Source organism: Stenella coeruleoalba, assembly GCF_951394435.1.
Source record: "Stenella coeruleoalba genome assembly, chromosome: 10".
NCBI classification, from domain to species: Eukaryota; Metazoa; Chordata; class Mammalia; order Artiodactyla; family Delphinidae; genus Stenella; species Stenella coeruleoalba.
The window spans coordinates 91,189,027-91,214,959 of NC_137156.1; the positions used below are offsets into that span (position 1 = coordinate 91,189,027).

The window sequence follows — 25,933 nt, forward strand, 5'->3', positions numbered from 1 at the left end:
AAACAACAACAAAAAAACTCCTTTCCTTAGTATTAACTAGAGCAACAAGGAAAGCCATGGAATTTCAAGTGGTGAAAATTTAGACCACAGCAATGCCCACTACCATGTTTGAATTTGCCCACTCTTCCTGAACAGGAATTTTAAAAAAAAACCAAAACCAAAAAAATAGTGTGAACTAACAAGGCAGCTGCATATATTCGTAGGAGTTGGGTGTTTGCTTACTGCAGTAGTTTAAAAATAGTTTTCCAGTTAGCGTCTTCTCCCCATAATGGAGATGTCAGGGTAGGTTTACGTGATCGTCTAAATGGTCAGAAGTTGTTTATGTAGCTCTGAATTGCTGAGCGACGCTCAGGAAGACCAGGGTTCAGCAAACGCTGGGGCTTTTTTTTTCCCTGGGAGAGGAACCCGGCCTCTCTTGGGATTTCTGGACATGCATTCCAGATGAGTTCGAATCGGCTGGCTCTCCTCTGCCTGTCAGACTCACTTTTCACAGCGTTGTTGAGGGGCTGGGCATCGCTGCCCATCTCTACGGTTACCCTGAGGTTTGGAGTTGGGGTGAAAAGAGCCATTTCTGCGAGAAAACAGTAGATGCATACTATAGAATGACCATGGTAACGTCACTGTCCAAAGCACATGTTTCTGAATAACAAAGCTTTCAATGTGCCCGCAAACACCGCAAATGGATCCTCGGACCTATTTCATGGCAACCGTTTCCTCTTCCACACACACACATACACACACAGACACAGACACACAAAGACACACACACACACACACACATTCCGGCTTGAAAGCCCCCTCGTATGGGTGAGACTCCAGGCCGGTAACGCTGCCTGTCTGGCCAATGTCCTCCCCCTAAAGACAGGTAGGTAAAACCTTTCAAAAGCCCCCTCTTCCGGCTTCTCAAGTTTAGGGTCCACCCCCCACCCCCACCCCCCTGCCGCTCCCCGCCAGTCCTCCTGAACTCGGCAACTCTCAGCCCCAAAGCAGAAGTGCTTCTCTGGCCAGGGCGCCTTAATGAGGCACCGCGTCTCCCGGAGGCCAGAGGTTTGGGTACCGAACCAGGTCGCGCCTCCTTGCGCCCCGCCCCGCCCCCCCCCCCCCCCTCGGGTTGCAAAGGAAAGCGGCATCGCTTCGGTTTGTTCCCCATCGCTAAGCTGCGCATCCTCTACACGCCTGCTCAGTAACCGGCTTGATGGTCTTCGGGTGCCTGGGATTCAGGCTAGGTGCCCTTTCACAGCTCTGCTCGCGGGCACCAGGGCTCTTCTCCCGCCGACCCGGCTGGGCAGGTGCAGCCCCCCGGGCGCGCGCCTCCGCCGGCCGCGCACTGAGCATGCTCAGCTCGGCTGCGCGCCGGCTCCCTCCCTCCCCGCGCCTCTAGTCTCCGTCACGCGTCTCGCCCTCCTCGACGCTGAGGCGCCGGCGGCCGGAACTCCGTCGCTCCGGGTTTTTTGAGCAGCCGCGAGCGTGAGGAGGGAGGGGAGCGCGGCACCAGACATAGCACCGGCTTCAGCACCAGGATTGGTCGCAAGTAGGACGCTTTCGCCGCTACACTGGGACCGTCGGGCTGTGCCGGCGCCGCACCCGAAGCGATAGCGGGCTCCGCGCTCAGGTGCTCAGGTAAGTGAGGCGCGAGCTGACGGGGTCCGCTCCAGACCGGGTGCGTGCTGCCCCGGGCACCCCGGCTCTCGGATTTGGAGAAAGAGCATGGTTCTCGGAGGCTGCCAGGTGGAGAAGGTCTCTTCGGGGCTCCCCCTCCTGCCGGGAGGGAGAGGGGCTGTGGGCCAAACCGCCTTGAGCCCGGTTACCCTGCGGGGTCGGGGCAGCCGACGCCGCGCGCCCTGAACCCGGAGGAGGCAGGGCACCGAGGACGCCGCCGTCCCCCCACGGCAACCCTTCTTTTTAGTAAGAAAATAAGTTTGTTGCGCAGCGAGGCAGCCGCAAAACAAGGAGCCCAGAGCCCGTAATGCTTCGGGAACCCTTAAAATTAGCTCCTCCGGCGGGTTCAGGCTGTAGCCCCCTCTCCGTGCGCCTTCGGCCCCGGAGCACGGTTCTTGGCAAGAGAGTTTCCCTCTGATGTTGTTACCCCGGGCTCCGAGGGCCCAGCTGCAGCCCACGGTAGAGGAAGGCGAACTTGGGCTGAGGTTTGAAGGGACTAAAAGATCAGAATCCCGTAGCCGTGGTGGAAGAAGCCGTGTTAGAACAGACGCTGATTTTCGGGGACGCGCACTGTGTGCCAGGCGCAGTGCTAAGCGCTGGGGGTGCAGCGGCGAACCACATCCACCAGGTCCCCGCTTTTGTGGCACGTACCTGGTGTACCCACGCGCTGCCGACGGAGCTTGTGGGGAGTAGCGTTAATTTTTCAGCAACTTCGGAGGGATTTGCAGTTTCCTTTGAAAGGCCAAGGCAACAACCTAGTCTCCCCTCCGGACCCAGACATCAGCGAGATGTGCGCCGGGCACCCCGTAGACACCAACGGGTTCGCTCTCCTTCTGGAAAGGAGGGCTCAAAACCTGCGTGCATTTCTTCTCAGTGTGCTTCGCGTATTTATATATTTTTTGTTTATGAAAGGTGTGGAGGTGAGGGTTAGGAGGACGTGGGCTCCTGAATCTCTCAGAACCACTCAGGGCGTCTGATGCATGGGAACATTCTGCAGCACAGCGGAGCTCCTGCAAGGAGGCGGCTTCGTGCAACGCGAAGATTGGGAGGTTGGGTCGTTGGCTGGGGTCTACAGATTTGGAGCGAAGAGGCTTGCGGAGGTGTTCGTAGGGCCAATCAGTGTGACAGATCACCTTGGGTGGGTGGTCTGCGTGAAGGTGGGGTTGGATCTTGGGGTGTGTTGGAGGGTTCTTTGCAGGGAGGAGCTCCTGGGAGGAATGCTCGGCTCGTGGAACTTTTTCTAGCTTTCCTACCGGAATCAACATAGGGGCGGGGACATATTTGTCAGTCTTTTAATTGCTGGGGAAGCTCCTGCAGTTTACTGTGAAGAGAACTGGGTATTTCAAGGAATAATTCCACATAGCTGATTTGTTTGGACACTTACAATAGTAATTTGGAATGTGCTTTTATTTTTGTATTTTGAAGTTTATGGTTTATGTCCTTTAGGGAGAAGGGCAAGAGCATGAAGACTGTAGATTTCCATCCAGGCAGGTCCACGCAGTAGCACTGCCAGTCGGACTGATTAGCAAGTTTGTTTTCTCTGTGTGTGCCCAAGTGGGTGAAAAAGAACGTTGTGTCATGGAGGCAGGCACGTTGAGGTAGTTTTCCCAGCGTTGATGAGAAAACTCACATTTCACCCATAACTTTATTCTTGCTATCTTCATGTTGACTTCACTCAAGACTTGTGTGAATCAACACAAGGGGTGGTGAGAGTATAAGATTGATAAGGATCAAAAACAAGTTCCATGGGAATGTTGTTTTTTGCCACTTTATAAATTGCCATTGATTTTGTTTGTTTAAACTGACTTCCACTGCTCTGGATTGATGAGGAGGGATCATGATGGTAAGCCCCATGATTATTTTCCAGTCTGGACCCTGCAAGTTTGCTGGCTAGCTTGAAAAACTGACCTTTTAAAATTAGGGGCTAAGACTATAGGAGACGCAACCTGCTGTTTAAGGGTGCAGGTCAGAGCCACCTGGAATTACAATGGAGGCAAGTCTTATTCGCAGCCTTTATACAAACACTTTTCATTTCCTTTAACCTGGGGGACTTTGTCTCCTCCAGTCAGTTTGCTGCCTCTTTCCCTAGTCATTTCATATTGGTAGGTCATTAAGGGTGGATAGAGAACAAGCCTTTCAAATAAAGTTGTTTTTTTTTGTTTTGAAATCATCCACTTATTTTACCTAGTGCTCTCTCCTTTTTAGTCAGAAGTAGGTCTTCGAATTTTCTTCCCTTTAAGCACTAAATCTTTTAACTAGATTTTTTTTTTTCTTTTTCTGAAAGATACACAGGACATCTGTTACTTCAAGTTAGGTCTTAAAAAAAAAAAAGGTAACCTGGACAATTAAACTTCTCAACAGAAAACTCCCCTTTATAATTCTGACTCTTTTCCCAAGTTTATATGATCATGGTTTTAACCTGTTTGATTCTTCTTTGTTTTATTTGAAGACATAGACATAATATACATTAGTTTCAGTGTTTCTTTTTATAAAAAGAACTTAATCTTGTATGAAACATGCTTTTATATGATTTTAATTGAATTAATCTATTTCACAGGGTAAGCTAAGAGATGTCTGTATACACAGATGTGGCGAGTTTTGTTGTTTTCATTTCCCATAACACAGTGTTTTAAGTCTGGTGAAGGAAACCAGATATATTAACTTAGACTTATTGGTCTTCATATTTTTAAAATTAGGTACTATCAGAAGAAAATTTGACCATGCAGCACTAAAAGTTATTTATAAGTTACACACATGTACTGTTATGTTGATATACTACTTATAAAACATACCCAGAAAGAAACTAAAGGATAAGTTAAGCAAAAATCATGAAACAGAAGTTCTAATATTCTTTTTCTGTATCCCAGTGGATTGTTTTGTACAACCCCTAGGGTGTACGCCCAGCTTTGGGGATCACTGATGGATTGGTGTTTTTTACCTTTCTCTCCTTATCTGTGGCTCTCTCATTTATCATCTCTGATACTGTAGCCACTTGCAAAACTGCTAGGAATCTGTGTCTCCTGTAACAGATGAGTTAGGAACACTTGTTTCCCTGTCATGGACTCATAGGTAGACAAAATGAGGCATAAGAGATGAATGTGATCTAGGGGTCTTCCTAGATCTCCCAAGTTGGATATACAGATGAAAAAAAAATATGAAGTTTTCATTGAAAGGCTAAAATTCCAGTGGTCAGAAAGTGAGGAAACTAAGGAGTAAATGAGTGAGGGAAGGAAGGATACTTTTTGTGTTACAGTATTTACTGTGTGGAGGGTAGAAAGCCCATTTACCTTGGAGCAGATTAACCTGGACCTAAATATGGCCCTACCGCTTATTACATTCATGATATTGGACAAGATAGTTCCGTAACTTCTGTGAGCCTCTGTTTCCTTAGCTATAAAATTGGAATGACATCTATTTCAAAGCAGCGTGGTAGGTATTATACATAGGAGTATAGGTGTAGAGCTTGGCTGTATTAGATTGGGTAGGTTAAAAGCTATAACAAATGAATCGAAACAAAGTGTACTGCCTCAGATGCAACAAATGTATTTCTCATTCATGTAAAGTTCCATAATGCATGATCCTGGCAGCACTCCTCCAAGGTGTGATTTGAAGATCCAGCCTTCGTGTATTCTGTGTCCCTGCCACCTTTGGCAGGTTCACTGTGTTAATCTGCATCAAGCCATTGGAAGGAGAAAGACTTGCAGAGTGTTAACTGCCCAGATGTGGAAGTCATACATATCACTTTTGCTTTCATTCCACTGGCCAGAACTCAGTTATGTATGTGTGTATCTTACTATAAGGGAGTCTGGGAAATGTAATTTAGCTGTGTTTTCAGGAAGGAGAAAAAAGGCTTGGGGAAATAGCCATCATTGTCTGACATTCTATTATTGTATGTGATATTTCCTCCATGTTCAATAAATGCTACTTCTCTTTTCTCCCCTCATCCCCACCCCAATCCCTGGTTTTCTTGGCAGAAAAACTAGAACAGATATAAGAAAAAATGATAGAAAGAGCTAATACATGCATAGTGTTTACTATTTTTGAGGTACTTTTCTAAGCACTTTGCCCCCTAGATAGGAATTATTATTGTGTCTATTGTATAGATGAGGTAAATTAGGCTTAGAGAAATTAAATCATTTGCCCGACATAGCCAGCAAGTGGCAGAGCTGGGATTTGAACCAAGTTGTACGGCTCTAGAATTACTTTTCCTAGCAGTTTCACTACACTAGTTTTTTGTTCTTGCTGCAACATTTTTCTTATTGTAGCCATTGGACCACCTTTTCTTTTCATTTATATAAAAAAAGTTGGAGTAGAATTAAAAAATCCTAAAGAAGACAAAAGATTGCATCTAGTCTGAAATATACTGGAGCAGAATTAAATGTGATATTGGTTTATCTTGAATACCTACCAGAATCGGGAGCAGATAGTTAAAGGAAGACCACCTTCCACGCCAACTAAATGCTTTCTCATTTCTGATAAACATATTGCCAGGGTTTCTTCCTTGAATTTTAACCTTCTTTTTAAGCTTTCATTTTGGAAATCCTGGGCTACCACTTTTTCTTTTTTAATTTTTAATTTTTTTTTTTTTTTTGAGGTACGCGGGCCTCTCCCTGTTGTGGCCTCTCCCGTTGCGCAGCACAGGCTCCGGACGCGCAGACTCAGGGGCCGTGGCTCACGGGCCCAGCTGCTCCGCGGCATGTGGGATCTTCCCGGACCGGGCCACGAGCCCATGTCCCCTGCATCGGCAGGCGGACCTGCAACCACTGCGCCACCAGGGAAGCCCTGTTAAGCCTCTTTTGGTACTACTGAGGAGTAAAGAATGTCTCCTTTCTCTGTACATATTCCTATTGTGTTGTTTTTCATGCCACTTGTATGATACCTATCATGAAAGTGACTAGCTCTCCCAGTTATCCCAAGACTGAGAGGTCCCCAGTGTGCTGGACATTCATTGTTTGTTTGTTTTTTCTAGTTCATCTATTTTATTTTTAGAATTTATTTGTCTTTTTTTTTTTTAACTGAAGTATAGTTGATTTACAATGTCATGCCAATCTTTGTTGTACAGCAGAGTGACTCAGTTATATGCATATGTACACCCTTCTAAAAAAATTATTCTTTCCATTATGGTTTATCACAGGATATTGAATATAGTTCCCTGTGCTGTACCTTAGGATCTTGTTGTTTATCCATTCTAAATGTAATACTTTGCATCTACCAACCCCAAATCCCCAATCCATCCCTCCCCCTCCCCCTTGGCAACCAGAAGTCTCTTCTCTATGGACATTCATTGTTAAAATCAGGAAAGTCCTGGGCAAATTGGGACAAGTTCATTACCATACCTACTAGTTGTAAAGTTACTTCACGTGTCACTCAGTACCATGTGAGTTTCTTGAGACAGTGGATAAGAGCTTGAAATTTGGAGACAGATTTCTTACCAGTCCTGAGTCCATTATGTACTAGATGTATTATTGTGTGTGATAGCAAATTACCAACCTTTCTAGGTTTCTGTTTCATCAGCTGTATGATGGGATAATGTGCATTTTGTAGGCTTGTTCAGATATTTAAAAGACATGGTAAATTAACTCACTGAGTGTATTGATGGACATATCCATAAATTTGGGTAGAACCTAAAGGTGCAGGAGTTTGTGAAGACTATGTGGAGTACTGCATGCAAAGTACTTAGTACATCCTAGTACTTAAAATACTAGTACCTAGCACTTAGAAAAGCCTAGTACGCTTCTAGTAAACAGTTTTTAATTGACTAATCTTACTTATATTGGAGTATCTCTTGCATAAAACATGATAGGCACCAAAAGGACAATTAAACTCAATATACGTGTTCATGGAGCATTAATGGTTTTACAGGAGTTTGGGATAAGGGGAGCAAACAAGTCAGTGAGAGTGGTTAGGAAATATTTGGCAAAGATCTTCTGATGTTTGAAACTTGAAAAAGCAAGACTTGGCTGCAAGATTAGTTTTTTGTTTTGACAGAGTTTTATTTTTCTTTCTTATTTAAAGCCAGAATCAATAAGTTTCATGGTTTGGAAAGTGAAAATATTTTCCATATTTAGGCAAGGTCAGTTTCAGCTCAGTGGTGCATTTCTGGGAAGGGAATTTGGTAATGAGAAAGTGAGGGTTAGGATGGCAGCACTCCTGATTCCACAATGAATTTGAGGTTCTAAGAAATGTATCCAGAAGTCTCCTTTGTTTTTACTACAATAAAATAGCTTTTCCACCTTTGGGCTAAACTTTTGTGTATAAAGTACTTTATACCCTGCACAATTGTACTAATATAACTTTGATAATTCGTGTTGCCTATCACTTTTAGGTTTGTCATGGAAATTTCTAATGAGGAAAGGTGTTAACCAGTGTGCTTATGCTGAAATGGGTCCCATTTGGAAAAAAAAAAAATAAAACAAATAAAAAATGACGTGACTCAAATCCCCTATAGGGCTTGATTCTAGGCACACTGCCATCATTTTGAGTTGTACACATTTATATTGTCATCTGTATTATGATTGCTCTTCAACTAGCAAATATAAATGTGGATGATTTTTCTTCAGTGACTCATTTGATTAGCTATTAGCTAGCTATTGATTCTAGGCTCCATGCAGATCAGTGAATTAATTGGGAGTCCAAGCAGTACTTCTACGCTATTTAATTAGGTGAATGACACCCTTAAAGAGAGAATATTTACTTAAGTCATGTTTCTAATTCCTAGTAAAAATTATAGCAAGAACATGGTTATCTAGAATTCTTGGAATTAAGTAATGGTAAATAGAGGTTTGTCTCTAGTCTAACAGTAGTGGTTTTAAAAAAATGGAAATCCATGTAAAACTATATTACTTTCCCCTTTAAACAGGCAGCTAAATATGATTTCCTCCTTGACACAGATCACTGTGATGAACATAGTCTAGTAGTTTAGACTAGAACATTGATTGGCCTTTGAATCAGATCCACCTGGATTTGTCTGTCACCAGCTGTGTGATCTTGAACATGTTCCTAACCCTTACAAGGCACTTTTAAAAATCTGTAAATTGAAGTTGCTCATGCCTACCTTGCAGAGAGGCTGTGAACATTAAATGACGTGAGTTTAATACTTTTGTACAGTGCACACAATACATTCTAAGCACTAAGCAAATTATCCCTATACTATACTCTTGGCAGTTTATATAGAACACGGTACGTACAGCTGTTTTCTATATTTGTTGAGACAACGAATGTTATACCAGACTGTGCAACAGGATCCCCTCAGGTGCTGGTGAAACGTAAGTCCCTATGCCGAGTGACCTCTGTCTGCTTTTCTCTGCCTTTCAGGGGGTCACATATGATTCCTTGCTTTGGTGAGCTAGCCATTTCTATTTACTTTTTCTTGTCGTTGTGCAGTAGAAAAAATCAAACATACAAGCCATTCAAACTATATTTAATGGTTTGAATAGTTCTGAATGAGGCTCTGAAGGGCTCTTCCCTCCCCCCTTCTTGTGAGAGAACAGTACGGATATTTCATATCCATTTTTTTCTTTTTTAAAATTTTTATTGAGGAATGGTTGATTTACAAGGTTGCGCTGGTTTCAGGTGTACAGCAAAGTGAATCTGTAATACATATAGATATATCCACTCTTTTTCCCATATAGGTCGTTACAGAGTATTGAGTAAAGTTCCCTGTGCTTACAGTAGGTTCTTATTAGTTATCTATTTTATATATAGTAGTGTGTATGTGTCATACCCATTTTCACTCTTCTCAGCTTCCCCTTCCCCTACTTCCTGACTGGGGTACTGAGAGGTACAGTAGAAATAGAAAATAACTTTCTTTGATAATATTGTCCCATGTATTTGTGATATGCTTTGCAGCAGCAGCCTGTTTGTGAAGATTTCTGTGTTACAGTTGTGGAAGGTTGGCTAGCTTGCCTGTGGTACTATAAACTTCATTCAAAAGTCTGTACTCTGAGTACATGATCTTTACTGTATAAAAAAGTTCCTTTTATTTTCTTTAGCAGATTTCAAGTTCTCATTTACCATTTACTAGAACCTATCTAAAAATTCCTAGTCTGTTCGCTTTATTTTCTTTCTTGAACCTAATGGTCAGAATTGGAGACATTGCAACAATTCTAGATACTGTTAAGGTGGTGGTAAGGTATGTATGTGCTCTGTGTAACATGGGTTTATTGTGAATTCGTATTTCCATGAACTCTACTCAATTCTTTTATTAGTAACAATTTACTAGTATATTGTAATTTATATTTTGTGTTGTAACTGAAATTAGTACTTTTCTTTTAGACATTACTGTTATTCAAAGCAGCAGTCTTCTTCTGAATTAGTGAGCTTTTACAAATTTTAGTAATTTTCTTATAATGTAGCTCCTTAAATCAATATATTAAGATTAACGCTTAAGAAAAGGGACATAATGTAATACAGTCCCCATAATAATGAGTTCCATGTTTTAGGTTGGGATTCAGTCTCCACAGATGGAAACACTGTGTTATGTGATGTAAAAGAAAGGTAGTAGGTAGACTTGGTGATTGAAAACGATTTGATGATTCAAATTCTGGCTCTACCACTTGTATATTTGTAAGATTAGACCAAATTATTTAACACCCCTCAGGTTCATTTTTCTTATCTGTGTAATGTGGGTATTCATGTAGCGTTGTGAAGACTGAAGTGAGCTAATGCTATATACACATAGCCTGGTGCCAGGCACGTAATTAGATGATCCCTAAAAATGTTGAGTTTATCATTATGATCTTATTCTTCTCATACAGTTATTCAATATGATATCTATGTTGTTGATGAAATATGTGAAAGTTATGATTTACAAATTTGAAATGTTATTCTTTTAAAATACTCAATAAAGTGATGCATGTTTGTTCCTGTGTCTTTATCCATGGATGGACAATGTGATCTCTCTTGGCTGCATAGAAACAGGCGAAGGCATCCTTTGCATGGCACGTTGTTTTATGGTTGACCATTACAGAGAGCCACTGTATCAGGACTGAGATGCGATTAGCACTGTTTGAGATTTCATTTTGGAGAAATGGTTTTGGCTATGGTCAAGAGTCTTATTTATTATGAAGAATGAATTACTGAATGGGCTCTCATCTGTATTCTTTCTACTTCAGTTATAGCCCATCTTACCATGCTGCAAAAAGAAATGCTGACATGTGACAGAGTAGAAATATAAAAATGTTTCCAGTTGCTCTCAGTCAAATGTGATTGAAAGTTTTAAAAAGGTTTATACAATTTTTAAAAGTGTGTGATGCTGGCAGTATTGGGGAATGACTTTCTGTTTACTTGGGAGAATATCAGTCTACATAGTCTCTTTATGGGTGCTTTGAATTTCGAAAGGTAGCAAGCATAACAGTAATGACTGGTATAATATGCTTGCAATGAAGGAGTTTTACATATTTGAAGAGAAACAAGCTAATGTTACTTTATTTTCCATGTGTTTGTATATAATGAAATATTTTTAGTAATTTTACTTTGAATGCTTCTCTACTTCCTCCTTGTTTGCAGGTTTACTGTGCAAACCTACAAACTGTTTTTGGAATTCAAAACTACTTATATATTGTTTTATTTATAGTTCATCATTTAACCTCATTACTTAGATATTTTAAGTACCTTTATATTTGTTTCTATAATTTCTAACACATACGGTGAGAACTTCCTGTTTTTCTTTGTGTTTTACATCCCTCCCCACCCACTATCTACTAAGCTAACTCACATCCGGATCTTAATTCATTGACAGACTTCCATCTGTTAATTTATAACCTATAGAATCTAAGTTTGGGACTTTGTATGGAAATTGGCTTGACTGCAGGCTTCTAATCATTCATGCCCTGGTGTTCTCTGGTGTTAGATTATTTCCCAAATGAACTATGTATCACAGTTTTTAGGTGATTCTTTGGAGCACCAGACCAAGTGTTCATGAGTGTCCTGAAGTATACATTTTCAGTGGAAAGGGTGGTAGAATTCCTGCCATTTCTGGCTTCTTGGGCTTTCAGATGTTAGAAAAATCTACAGAAACATAATTACACTGCTGGATTTCACCACTTGCAATTATTTGAATTACCTGGAGTGAGTAACTGAAGGGGTGGAGGGGCTGTTTCTCTTATATCTGAAAATAATATAATGAATTATCCATCAATAGGGATTATTTGAGTTTGCTATTGATCCTTGATGTTGTGTACCCTACTTCTCATTGACTAAGAACATCCGTTTTAGCGAGACCTAGGTATACAGGGTAGGTATACGGTGTGTAGTTCAGAACAGAATATCATTCCTATGGGTAATTTGCCCAAGACCTTACTGTCATTGTAGTCCATAGATGAGTATTTCATGGGAGTCTGTGCAAAATGCAGAACTTTGGCCCCCACATCACACCTTCTGTATCAGAATCTTCATTTTCTTATGTGATTTATGTTCACATTAAAGATTGATAGGCGTTGATTTACCTCATATTCTTTTCTAAAAAATAATTTTCTTATTTACTTTACTTAAAAAAAAAATTATTTATGGCCACACCGTGCAGCTTGCAGGATCTTAGTTCCCTGACCAGGGATTGAACCCACACCCTCAGCAGTGAAAGCACTGAGTCCTGACCACTGGACCACCAGGGAATTAAGATTTACATCATATTCTTAACTAACTGAACCAACTGCTTCCCTGCTGCTATTTATAAGTGTCAAACATATACTCAACATGCTTAATTATATATTAAGGACCCAATACTGCAGGATTAAAGATAGGTACAGTAGGCTAGTAGCGCTTGGCCAAAGGATGATCAGAATCTAGATGGGTAGATAAAATATACAAATATGTAACTCACATCCATTGTAGCTAACATCAGAAATTCAGGTAGAATATGGTCAACGTGAAGGGAATAGACAATGCTTTAGAAATCGTTGTAGGGAAGTGGTTTTCTTTCTTGGAAACATGTTCTCATCATGTTCTTCTTGAAGCTCTTAGCAGTAGAGTATCTCAAGCCATTTTTGCTTATGTTGAGGTCAGGATCTCGAGTACAATATCTACCATCTTACCCATCATTGTAATTGATCAAGCTTTAGTGAGTTCTTACATAGCCTATATATATATACATATATACACACACACACACACACACACACACATGTATACACATATATATGGATGTGTGTGTGTGTGTATGAAGAGACACATATAATGTGCTTTCAAGGAGCTATTTGCTTGGTGTGAAAAGACAACTCAGATTACAATGTGGTGTGGAATATTATGGTGGCAGTTGCAAAGAGATTATGGGGAAGAATTGATAATTGAGTTAAAGTGAAAAGATGGACAGAATTTGCAGGTTGGGTTTAGAAAGTACACTTAAGAAAAAGGATATAGTGTGTACAGTGGCACGAGGTCATGAGAGAAATGGCGTGTTCAGGGAATGGCAAAGAGCTGAGTGTGAGTGGACCTTAGGGATGTAGGAGGGTGGCGGCAGGATCTTCACCTTATACAAATGCATAGACCAGAATGTGAATGATGCCCCAAGAGTTGGGCAAAGAACAAACAAAGATAGTGTGATTAGTGCATCATAGAATTGTATGAAGTAGCATCTTTGGGGAATAAAAGAAAACTGAGCTGTATCCTATAGGCCATAGAAAGCCATTACATGATTTTAAAGGGCTGGAATGACGTCAGATTGCTAAATTTGAAAAATTCATCCAAATTTAATGTGGAAATCTGAATGATGGGTTGGGGGTGGTGTGTTGAGTGGCATCTGTAACCTGTCTAAGCTTTTAGATGTGTGCCTGACCTATGAATATTTCTTATTTCCTATTTTCTGATCATGTTAATTATGTAAGATTACAGTAAACTGGGTACAAACGTCCATTCACATTTTATTTATATAAAATATTTATACTTGTTTAATGTATTTCATATTTAAATCCAGTATACATAGGGATTAGTAAGTAATTTGGGATTTAAATTAGAAAACTAAGAAAGTGAGCAAACAGCAACTGTTCTTAAACATATAATGGAAAAAAAAGCATTACACAAGATAATTAAATGCTTTTATATTGTAGCATGAGATTTGTCTTCTGGCAGTAGGTTTCCAAATGTACAATTTCAATTGAGTACAAGACACTTTTTTTTTCCGTTTAAAAACGTTTTATTTGAGATGTCGGAGGTTTACATGGCAGGGTATCCAGTGCCCATCTGCTATCCCCCCATATTTTCTGGCTTCATTCCATATTGCTCTCCCGTGGCTATGGTACATTCCTTTGCTAATAACATTTGCTGTCCTTAGACATTGTTAAAGGGGAACTAATGCTGTTTGACAACATTTCAAGTAGTAGCCATTGATACTGGATATTTTAAAAATTTAATTCACCAGAACAAGCTTACTTTCCTAAGAGTAAAATCACTTCCACTGTATGTGGTCTTGTAGGTTGATAAATCCAGAGCCCACTCTCCCACTAAGAAGTGGTCCAGGACGTCTTTCTTCAGCTGGCCCTTCCTCCGTCCCAGTATATGAAAGGTGCAGGCATATGACCAGCACCTCTGAATGCATGGATTATCAGATCCTCTCTCCTCATAGGTAGAATCATGAGCTCAGTAACACAAAGATGAAGAAAGAGTTGGAACGGTTATTCTTTGTACTGTGTCAGTGTCCTGGCCAGACTGCCCAGTGGTATCTGCTCCTGGGGAATGTGAGAGCTGTTTGATTCCCACATTCTCTCTTTATCTTATGATCTCCTTATATCCTTTTTATAGAGTATCTTCTTCCCTAGGTTCTCAGAGGTCACTATTCTTGCTTGCAACCCAAGGACTGTAAAGAGTTTCTCCTAGTATTTGGAAATGTTTGGAGGTGCTTCTTATTTGCGACATGCCTTATAGTGTTATGCCCTCATCTTTCTGTCAAGAACTTCTGAAGCACAGACACAAAGGTTATTTTTTCAGGGTGCGCTACTCATTAGTTTGAGGCCTCTCCAGGAATTTGGAAAAGTCATCCCCTTGGAGAGCCTATGGCATTTTCTTCAGTTTACGGTAACTACTCTCATGCCGATGTTCTGCAGGATGGGGAAGTTGGCTGGGAATTCGGTGTGTAAATCCCCCTGCCTATCTTTGGCTTTCAGTTTTGGGTGAGTGTTTTTTTTTCAGAAGGAGTTCTAACATCTCATACAACTGCAGATGCCAAGGTGTTTCTTAATAAGCTTGTTCTTCTCTGAATAGTTCATATCAGCCAGTACTTTCTGATGTTTGATAAAATCAGCAGCTGAAAGTTTCCTTCTTGGTCTAGTCAGTGCTTAATGTCTTTTGTGCAAATGTGTTTCTGGAGGCTCTGTTATCACAGTAAGGAGCTAAAGCATAGATTTGTGGGCGTACCTTGCAAACTTGTCATTAACTCTGGGAACCAGGGCTCTTGGTATTTATGGGCTGAGACTTAGTCTTTGTCCAGTGTGCCTTATAGGAGTCTGAGCATAAAAGTCTCTGAGTGTAACTTGGGCCTGGTGTTCATAATTGAGTTGCACCCCAGGCCTGATGATCTTCTAATACTCTTTCATATGTAGTCATGCACCACTAAACTCTTGTTGATCTTCTGTTAGAAGCAAGGCATTGCAGGAGGCCTAGTGTCAGATATAAAGACCCATTCCCTGCCTTCAACTTGGAAGTGGAAGAGGAGGCCATGATTATGGGAGTGAATATAAAGTCTCTGGGGTAATTGCTACAAAATATGATCCTCAGAAAAACCTGGCACTTTAGAAGAAAGTAAAGATTCATAGCCCCACTCTAGAGGTACTGAATAAGAGTCCCTGGAGATGAGGTTTAGGTTACTGTATTTTGAATATACTCCCCATGTGATTCTGACGTTCAGCCAGGTTTAGGAAGTAGAGCATGTTCTGCAGAACACAAATTCTTCAAGGTATAAATAAGATTCCCTTTTAAAAAAATCTCTGCAGGACCGACCTTAGGAAATTCTGGATTTTAAATAGGTTTTCTTACATTAGAATTTCTCAGCATCTTTATGTGCCTTGTGAAAATACGTTTCTGAAATTTACTTGACTAAGGTCTTTCAGGCTGCTATAACAGAGTACCATGGACTGGGTGGCTTATAAGACGACAGAAGTTTATTTCTTACAGTTATGAAGGCTGGGAAGTCCAAGATCAAAGTGCCAGCATATTCAGTGTCTGCTGAGGCCCACTTTCTGGTTCTTAAAGAGCCAACTTCTCACTGTAACCTAACATGAAAGAAGGAGCAAGAGAGCTCTCTGGGGTGTTTTTCATAAAGACACTAATCCCATTTGTAATGGTTCTGCCTTCATAACCTAATTACCTGCCAGAGTCCCAACCTCCAAATACCATCACATTGGGAATTAGGTTTCAATATATGGATTTTGAAGGGACATACACATTCAGTCTACAGGAACTGAAAAACAACCTCCCTCCCCAGTGCAAAGGCGGTCTACGAAACATCTAGTGCGGTGGCTCTCAGCCATGGCAGTGCATTAGAATCATTTGGTTTAGTTGGTTTGCGGTGAAGGTGGGTTCTGGGTAATATAATTTTTTAAAGCTTCCCAGATGACTTTATTAAATGCAGCAGGGTTGAAGACTATAGATATTGTGGTATATTCTTTGGAATACGTGTTGGGACATTAGTCCTAGTATGTGTTCCTTATCGCCCAGGTTATTTTGTTTCACATCTGTCAGGTAGTTTTACTCAATTTATATGTCTCATGTCATATTTTTTAGAGTAGGTTTTCAAATGTCTTTTTTTGTGATTATGATAGAAACTTCTTTTTAGGAGTTGGAGTCCTTGGAGACATTCTACGAGAAAAAAATATACATGGGCTTCCTAAGTAAATTTTAATCAGAATGAGTAATGTTAATCATATACTCACAATGTACCAGGCAAGTTGCTAAATGCCTTTATTATATTATCTCATTTAAACCTATAATGATCCTATGAGTTAGGTGCTGTGATGACCTCTAGGTCCTAGATGAGATAACAGAGAATCAGTTATCAGTTATTAAATAACTCAGTTCACACAGGTAGGAAATGGCCACACTGATGTCATATCCCCGGTCTGCCTGCCTGTGAGCTAAAGCTTTTAACCAGTATGGATTCATCACTAAAGTAGAGATTTTTATATTTAGTGATCCGTATATGGTTAAAAGACCTAAGCATGTGCACATTGCTTTCAGAACTACATTTTATTGCAAGGATGGTGCATCTTCATAAACTATAGGGGTTTGGGAATACATACCAGATGCTAAGTACCATTTTAAAATAGGAAGATTTTCAGACAAACATTGGTATATGAATGTAAATAGAATTTTTGCAGTTATAATAGATTGGTAAGTTGTGTATGTAAATTATATGTTATATTCATTATTCTGAATGTATTTGAATATTCAAAATTCAATGTATAAATATATTTTTCTTACAGCTAACCTTCCAAGTATTGCTAAGATTCTAGAAAATATTGAGTTTGATAGATTTTTGTTACTCTGGCCGCAAATCTAAACAAAGGGAAGGAGTGCTTTTGACTACTGGCAATAAAACACAGTTAAGGGGATTTATGTATGGGTCCAAATGCATGCTTATTAGTTTCCCAGAACATGATGTTTCCTTTTAAAAGTACATGCCTGGGCATCTAGTTATGACAAGTAGAAAAAGTTTCCAGTTGCATGTCTTTCATTTTCCCAGAGAAGATAAATTGTGTAATGTGTAAATGACAGTACAGAGTCTTTTTGAAGTGTAGTGATTTCATCTTATGTGTCAACTTGGCTAGGCCACAGTCCAGATATTTGGTCAAACACATCCGGATGATGCTATAAAGGTATTTTTAAAGATGTGATTAACATTTAAATAGGGACACAATGAATAAAGCAGATCAATAATGTGGGCCACATCCAGTCAGTTGAAGGCCTTAAGAAAGACTCACGTCCCCCAAGGAAGAGGACAATCTACCAGAAGACTGCTTTTGGACTCAAGGTACAACCTCAGCTCTTCCCTGTGTCTGTAGCCTGTTCTGCAGATTTTGTGCTTGCCAGCTTCCGTAATCACATGTGCCAGTTCCTTAAAATAAATCTCTATCTCTCTCTCTTTCTAATACATATATATTTTGTGTGTAAATATACACACACATACACACACATACATTCTCTTGGTCTGTTTATCTGGAAAACCCTGACTACTACACCAAGATTCCTTACTCTCCCTGTTTAAAGAAGGTTCTCCCATTGTTTTTCAAATAATTGACTTGGATGTTCTTGTCTACAGTTGCCGTCATACTTTTGCAGAATTATGAGCAGTGGATGGCACCAGATTCTACCCTCTCTAACACTGGTGATGTGTCCCCATGAATTGGGCCATTTCATAAATGTCATAGAGAGTAAATGGGGGCACAGAAAGTTCAAAATGGCATGTCTCGCTCCTTGCAAATTTGTGGTATTACAGGTTTTCAGGTATGGCTTTGGTCTTCTAGTCAAAGTAGGGTAATTTAGAAAAAAGTGAATGAAATATCCTACAATTCACTTCATTCATCCATTTTACTTATACATATTGACCGCTGCTCTGTGCTAGGGGCAAGTTAGGTCATGTGGGTAGGAAAAAAAAGAAAAACAGACATGCATCCTGCTTCATGGAGCTTAGGGTCTGGTAGGGGAGACAGAAAAAAGTGTTAAATAACTAATACTTATAATAAAAATAATTATAAACCGAAATAGGTGCTCTGAAGGAGAGAATGATGGTGCTAAGCTAGAGAGGAAGGTGGGAGGGATCTACTGTAGATGGCTGAGTGAAGCAAGCCTTCTTAATGAATATGAATTTTGAGACCCAAAACTTGAGAAGAAGCTAATCATACAAATAACCAGAGAAGAAAGTTCCAGGCAAAGAAAATAGCATGTAAAGGGACAGGAAGCAAGGAAGAACTTGATTCGTAACTTGACTTCATGTGTAAATGATCAAGTGGTCTTTGGTCAAGAAAGCCTTAGCAAAGGCTGAGTGAAGGAAAATGCTGGGAGTGAAAGCTGTGAAGAGAATGATGCAGGAAACTGGTTCCACTGGGTAACTGAAGTTAGTTTAGCTGGATTCAAGTTTGAGAGTATATTCGAGAGATAATATTACCTGTAATATTAATAATATTATGTTTAACCAGTTTTTCAATATGTTTAACTTCCGTATTACTTAAACCATACATGAGGCATTTAGGTAATAGAGAAATATTTTCTCTATTATGGGTATGAATATGACCATGATGAGCATGGATTGCTGTCTAAGTCTAGCTCATGGATATTTGTCTAGAGATTATAGATCTTAGAGTGTCACATTGTTGGTCTGGAAGGCTCTCCATACTTTAAGAGGCTATCTCGGTATCTCAAGTCACTTGAAACTCTAGGCTTACTGACTTTTGGAATTTTAATTGTGTGACTGTTTATTTTCTTCTCATCTCCTTTCCCTGCTTCTCCCCCCACGTCCTCTACCTTTTTTCTTTTTTTAATCAAGTCCTTACCAAAAGCTTAGAAGTCAGTACAGCACTGAATATGGTGAATATATCATTTCAGTTGTAAAAAATTATGTGCCTGGATATGTGCGTCCTCCGGTTCTGTAGAATTGTAAAATAGGTCACTCTAGAACTTGTGCTGTATATGAAGCCCCTCACTGAATAATTTAAGCAGATCTCTAACTTTCAACTTGGCAGAGTTTTCATTTCATATCTTGAAAAATTCAGGTATACAAACTCAGATGAACAGTTAAGGTAATTATCCATGTTATTTAAAAGAAAAAAAATCTGGTACTGATGAAGAAGTAGGGTCTGGGACCTTGATTCATTTGGACTGGCTATTAATGTTGTTGAATTTTCCTGGATAATGTCTGAACTTTCCATTTCACTTTGCCTTTATAACACTTTGTATTTTTAAATTATTTTTCTGAAAGGTTATATGTCTGTGAGTGTGCATTTTAATAGTATAAAAGGGTATCTGGTCAAAACTAAGCTTCCTTTCTGTCACCTTCTATTAGCTCTCTCTCCTAGAGGCAATGCCACTATTATTTGTCTTTCCAGAGATATTTAATGTATATGAGCACATATATATTGAGATACTTATTCAATAAAAAAAGATATGTGACTGTTTACTGTAAAAACAATGGCATGGGCTTCCCTGGTGGCGCAGTGGTTGAGAATCTGCCTGCTAATGCTGGGGACACGGGTTCGAGCCCCGGTCTGGGAAGATCCCACATGCCGCAGAGCAACTAGGCCCGTGAGCCACAACTACTGAGCCTGCACGTCTGGAGCCTGTGCTCCGCAACAAGAGAGGTCACGATAGTGAGAGGCCCACGCACCGTGATGAAGAGTGGCCCCCGCTAGCCGCAACTAGAGAAAGCCCTCGCACAGAAATGAAGACCCCACACAGCCAAAAAATAAGTAAATAAATAAATTAAATTAAAAAAAACACAATGACATGGAATATCCTTTCTTTACTTAAAGATAAATGTTAGACATCAGTCTGTGCATAGCTATCCCTTGCTTACCAATGACAACTCAGAATATTTATTCCCTTATACCAAGACCGTAATACTGGACCCCTGATCACCATCATTTATGCTCTTTACAGGCCTTTGCTACTGTAAACATTATTTTTGTAAACATATGTGAGTGTATCTGTAGAGCAAATTCCTGGAAGAAGCATTGGAATTTCTTAGTTAAGAAGTAGTGCATTTTGCTTTTTTTTTTTTTTTTTTTTGCTGTACGCGGGCCTCTCACCGTTGCGGCCCCTCCCTTTGCGGAGCACAGGCTCTGGACGCGCAGGCTCAGCCGCTCCGCGGCATGTGGGATCTTCCCGGACCGGGGCACGAACCCGTGTCCCCTGCATCAGCAGGCAGACTCTCAACCACTGTGCCACCAGGGAAGCCCCCCAGATTTTGCATTTTTAATATTTGTTATTTCCAGATTGCCCTCCAAAGAAACGATCACAATTTACATTCTCCAAATAATGTCTTTATCCCTTTTGAAATGATGTAGTAGCCCCTTAGTGATTAGCAGAAGTTCATTCTATAATCAATGTTAGCGATTTTCACAAAGCCTTACAAACGATCATGTACCCAGGCAGAACAGCTTATATTAGGGCATTCTTGTGCAAGGTCATAATTGTTGTTGTTTCTATCCTTTCCAGCTATAAGAGCTCATTAAGGCCTCTCAGCTACAAGGTTGCATGTTATATTATGAGGTATTAGGTGCTACAGGTAAGACGGTGTCGTGACTGGACAGTCAAAATTGGTCTTCGATTTTGTGCAGCGGATAGAAGATGCCAAGAATATATGTTCTTAGCTTAGGGCAGCCTCAGGATTTGGTTACCAAAGTGATAACCTAACTGATCTTTGGAGAACTTGCAGTCAGGTATATTAGCAGTGAATAATAGCTCTCATTTGTTGAGCATTAACAATATGCCCAGAATCTTTGCCTATGTTATTTCTACTCTTTACAACAACCCTCCAAGGTGGGCATTATTATCTGCACTTTACAGTTGTGGAAAAATAAGTTCAGAGAGGCTGAGTGCCTCTCAACGTCTAATAATTGGCAGAGCAGGAATTTCAGGAAAAAGCCTAATAACTAATCATTGTCAGGGCCGCCATTTCAGTTCTAAAGTCTCTGTTCTGTCCTCCACATGGCACCAATATTTTTGATGTAGAGATACCTACTTCCATATGATTGTTTCCCTTTTATTTTTCATAATTTCAATTGGCCATTAGAATCACTCTGCTAATCTTTGTGCATTGAAAATGTCCTTGTTATCAATATTCTGGAAATTTTAGACAGTGCCTTGTCTAAAGAATCCCTATCTTTTGTTGGTCCAGCTTTTGTACCCCTGCTGCTTAGCATCCTTCTAATATGCCTGCTATAGTCTGCAAGTCCTGAATCCAGCAGTGCCGTGTCCCCTGGCAGCACCCACAACCTAACGTTTCTGAACTGACATCTCACAAGATTTATTGAGATGCTGTAGTTTGTTCTTGCACCACACTGACCGTAATTAGTTGCTGACATAGGATGATTTATTGTTGGAAATTTCCTTAGAAATTTACTTTGTGTTTTGGGGCTAAGAGATGAGTGTTAGAGTTTCACATTTACATCTCTGTCTTGTACCACTTAACATATCAAAACTACATTTGAGATCACCAGGCAGCTTGACCTCATAGGGAAGGTCATCCCAACTCTAAGTAAAACTGAAATGTGTAGCAATTAAGAGCAGTGAAGAAGCTACATGACCAAATCAATTCTTCTTGATTAGGCTCTGGTTGAATCTTTAAAGATATAAACAGATGAAAAGAATTTAAGATGTGGGCTACTCAAAGCCAAGAATCCAGGTAAACATCTAACGATTCTACAAAGACAAAGAAGCCAGAAAACGAAACCCTAGGCCCTCAAAGCATGAAGAGCAAGTAAGAGGAATCTGCCTGTGGCAAGGCTGACACAGAGAATGCAGGTCAGGAAAAAACCACTCACAAGAGGTTGGCAGCATATCCTGTCTGAGAGTCTGTCAGAAGAAGCCAGGTAAACTTCCCAACTCACTGACAGATTTTGGAGAAGTGAAGCGGTAGGGGAGAGAGGAAGGAGTTATCCAAAAAGTATGAGCAGGGTAACAGAAAGAAGAGGTCAGCGCCAACTTCCATTCTCACTTGTTTTGTCACCCCCATTAACCATGCCAACGAGGTTAAGTAGTTATGTTGTTTAACTGGGCCAGTTTTAGGTCATGGTGGCTTTCTTGGTAATAGATTATTTTCTCTTTTTTAAGTCACGCATTTCTTAAAGCTATTGTCTGCATTAAGACTTCTGGGTCCCTCAGTTTTTTGGTTTTGTGTGTGTGTTATTTTTATTATTTTATTTTATTTTAATAAATTTACTTATTTTTGGCTGCGTTAGGTCTCTGTTGCTGCGTGAGGGCTTTCTCTAGTTGCAGTGAGTGGGGGCTACTCTTGGTTGCGGTGTGTGGGCTTCTCATTTCAGTGGCTTCTCTTGTTGCGGAGCACAGGCTCTAGGTGTGCGGGCTTCAGTAGTTGTGGCACGTGGGCTCGGGAGTTGTGGCTCGCAGGCTCTAGAGCACAGACTCAGTAGTTGTGGCGCACGGGCTTAGTTGCTCTGTGGCATGTGGGATCCTCCTGGACCAGGGGTCAAACCCGTGTCCCCTGCGTTGGCAGGCGGATTCTTAACCACTGCACCACCAGGGAAGTCCCTGTGTGTGTTAATTTAAAAAGTTCTGTTATAGTTAGGATTTCCCTTCTGATGGGTATGTTTGACATCGATTGTGACTCCGTGTTGTTATCAGAAGCCCTTCCCATAGTGTATCTTATTACACGCATACCCTGACTGTGGAATTGTGGACATAGCCGTTTGACTGTCTGAATATTAAACATCTTATGCCTTTATGGAGTGTCCACCAATGAACACTTTCTAGGCGCTCACTGATCTCTATCTAGTTAGATCCCACAGACTCTAATTTGGTAGGGTAGAAAATGAATAATAACATCTCCATTGTGTGCTATGATGTTTTCTTGTTCATATCTCTCATTTGAGTGTGAGATAATTGACTGTTTCTTCCTTGTCTGTGTTCCCAATGCATGTGGCATTTGTGTGTGCCTCACAGTTCCTAGTATTAAAGTCCTCAGTAAATAAAGGTCTGAGTAAATTTTACTTTTGGTTCCTTTATCTGACACCTTTTCTTGTATTTTCTGGGTAATAAGAAGTAGAGATCTGTGTTTCTAGTAGATTTATGCCTTATAGTTAAGAAATATTGGTTTGATACTTTTTTGTCCTGTGGACTTTATTTAATCATTAACTAATAAGATTTATTGAGCACCTTACTGTTGTATAGCCAGTATACTTGATGGTGTTAGCTCCTAAGCACATAATTGTTTTGAATGGAATAATAATTTAGGTGAATTTGAAATACAAAACTAAGGGCTGTGTGTTAAAAAAAATTCAGCCGAGTACATTTTAAAGATCGTATTGGCTTTATTCAATGATTCATGAATCCCATCTAGCAAATAGAAAGGAGATCCAAGCTGTATATTAAAAAAAAAGACTTTTATAGTCAGCAGTGAGAGGGAACAAGGAGGTTATAGCAGCAAAAAGTGGATTAGTTGTGGCAAGGTCACTTTCCTTTAGGGGATGGCAGGGGTCTTGTCAAGTGGATTAACCACTAGTGCTGACCAGGTGATTCCAGATTGACTTGTTTAAGATTCTGTTCCTTGGAGAGGCTGAAACTGTAATTAAGTTAGGTATTAAGTCTCTGGTTGGTGACATGGGGCTTAGCACAAGTGGCTCCACATGGGTTCTGTTGTCCTTTTCTTTTAACATGTGTCTGGAGGTTGAGAAGAGGAGGGGAGATGGTAACTTTAAACATGGTTGGAAACTCATCAAGGAGTCGCTTTCTTCCTTTTACCTGTGCGCTGGTTACAAGCAGTGAAAATTTATCTAGGTTTTGTTAGGTAACGGGGGTTTATCAGAAGGTTAAAAGCAAAAATGAAGAAGAGAGGAATATCTTTCACATGGAAGGTTCTGATTGGAATACTGGGAAAGCTACAGAACCATGGTACACTTAGACCTCACCAAGACAGGGAAGTCTAGGACTAGAAGATTATGTGAGATCTTTTTTTGATGTTTACCTGATTGGGGGCGTTAGCAGTTTATGGGTCCCTATTTCACTGTGGCACAGTTAATATGATTTATCTACTGTTTCTTTCTCATCTCTGTGGTCTGTGGGTTTTTTTTCCTCGTTCCTATGAATTGCTTACTCTATTTTAATGAGAAGAAACTGAATTGGTTAAGTCACCATCTCCCCGGTTTGGGGGCAGTGCCCTTGCTAGGGGCCATTTGGTAGACTGCTGGCTGCTCTGTTGTGATCAGCTGTCCTTTACCAGGTGTCCAGCACAGCCCCAATATGTGTTGATGATGGGGTAGCTTCATGATCTGAGATAACAAGTACATCAGAGAACTCTGAGAAGTACCTTTCTGTGAATCATCTTTCAGAACCTAGTGGATGCCTTTTCTTTTCCTTTCTTTCTTTCTTTTTTTTTTTTTTTTTTAATTTAGGAAAGAACTCAATATTTGATCACATTAGGTGGAGTGAGGGAGAGAGTAGTAATATGATCCCAAAATAGTGGGATTTAACTATGTGATGCTCCATAATCCCTTCCATGATCGAAACTAGTCTGTTTCTTCTATTTACTTTTTAAATTGATTGCTAGAAATCAAGGACTTTCCTAAAATACCAAAGAAATTGCTTAAGAGAGAATTTGAGTCTCTACTTCTCATACTACTGCCAAGAGTTCTCCTCAACCTCACCAGTCATAGAAGGATCAGAATCCATATTGGAAATATATGCCAAGTTTAGTTCAACTGCTCTGTGCCAAGAACTCTTCCACCTATAAGATGCTAGAGGTTTGGGCTAAATGGAGCCCCATTCATCATTATTGTAGAACTCTGCCAGTGTTTAAAAGGTGCTACAGGGAGCTATAAGTCGCGTGCTAAATTAAAAGATTGTGAGCTCCACTGGTATAGCCAAAAGCAAGCTCAAAGCTGTGTGGCATCAGGCCAGGAGTAGAAAATAACTTGACACTGAGTTTTTCTTCCTTTGAATGACACTCTTTCAAGCAGAGCAGGAAAAAGTTGAAGTCTGTGTTGTTAAAAGATGTTTATTTCCACACCCCCATTTCTTATTCACAGGGGAGGCTTTTGTAAAGTGTGTTTCACTGAAACCCTTAAAAGAAATTGACATGTTACTACATGGGAAGACAAAGACAGAGTCTGTTCAGTAACGATTATGCAGTCAGGCTTTATCTGCTTGCAGATAATTTGTAGCTTATTTTTTTTTTATTTATTTATTTTTTTGCGGTACGCGGACCTCTCACTGTTGTGGCCTCTCCCGTTGCGGAGCACAGGCTCCGGACGCGCAGGCTCAGCGGCCATAGCTCACGGGACCAGCCGCTCCGCGGCATGTGGATCTTCCCGGACCGGGACACGAACCCGTGTACCCTGCGTCGGCAGGCGGACTCTCAACCACTGCGCCACCAGGGAAGCCCTGTGGCTTATTTTTAATCCTCTGGCAGTTTCTTTCCTCACTCTTCCATTTACCTGCTATTTACAGCCCTGAGCCAGTCACTGTTGAGGACTTGGTGAATTTTACTTTTTATAAATTGACTGAAAGAAAACACATGTTTCCAAAATGGATGTACTGATACTAGCTAATATTTACTGAACACTTTTTTGGGGGCAGATTCAGTATTTTAAATGTAATGTTCACAGAAGCTTCATGATGG

The 25,933-nt window shown here is 40.6% G+C and overlaps 1 protein-coding gene across 8 annotated transcripts in view; it reads left to right on the forward strand.

The window, feature by feature from the left end:
- Positions 1-1,399: 1,399 nt before the first annotated feature.
- Positions 1,400-25,933, forward strand: part of CNTN4 (contactin 4) — a 958,186-nt gene continuing 933,652 nt past the window's right edge. For all 8 annotated transcript variants that reach the window (XM_079933645.1, XM_079933652.1, XM_079933654.1 and 5 more), the window contains exon 1: positions 1,400-1,620. The gene's annotated coding sequence lies outside the window, so the exon portion shown is untranslated. The remainder of the gene's footprint in view (positions 1,621-25,933) is intronic.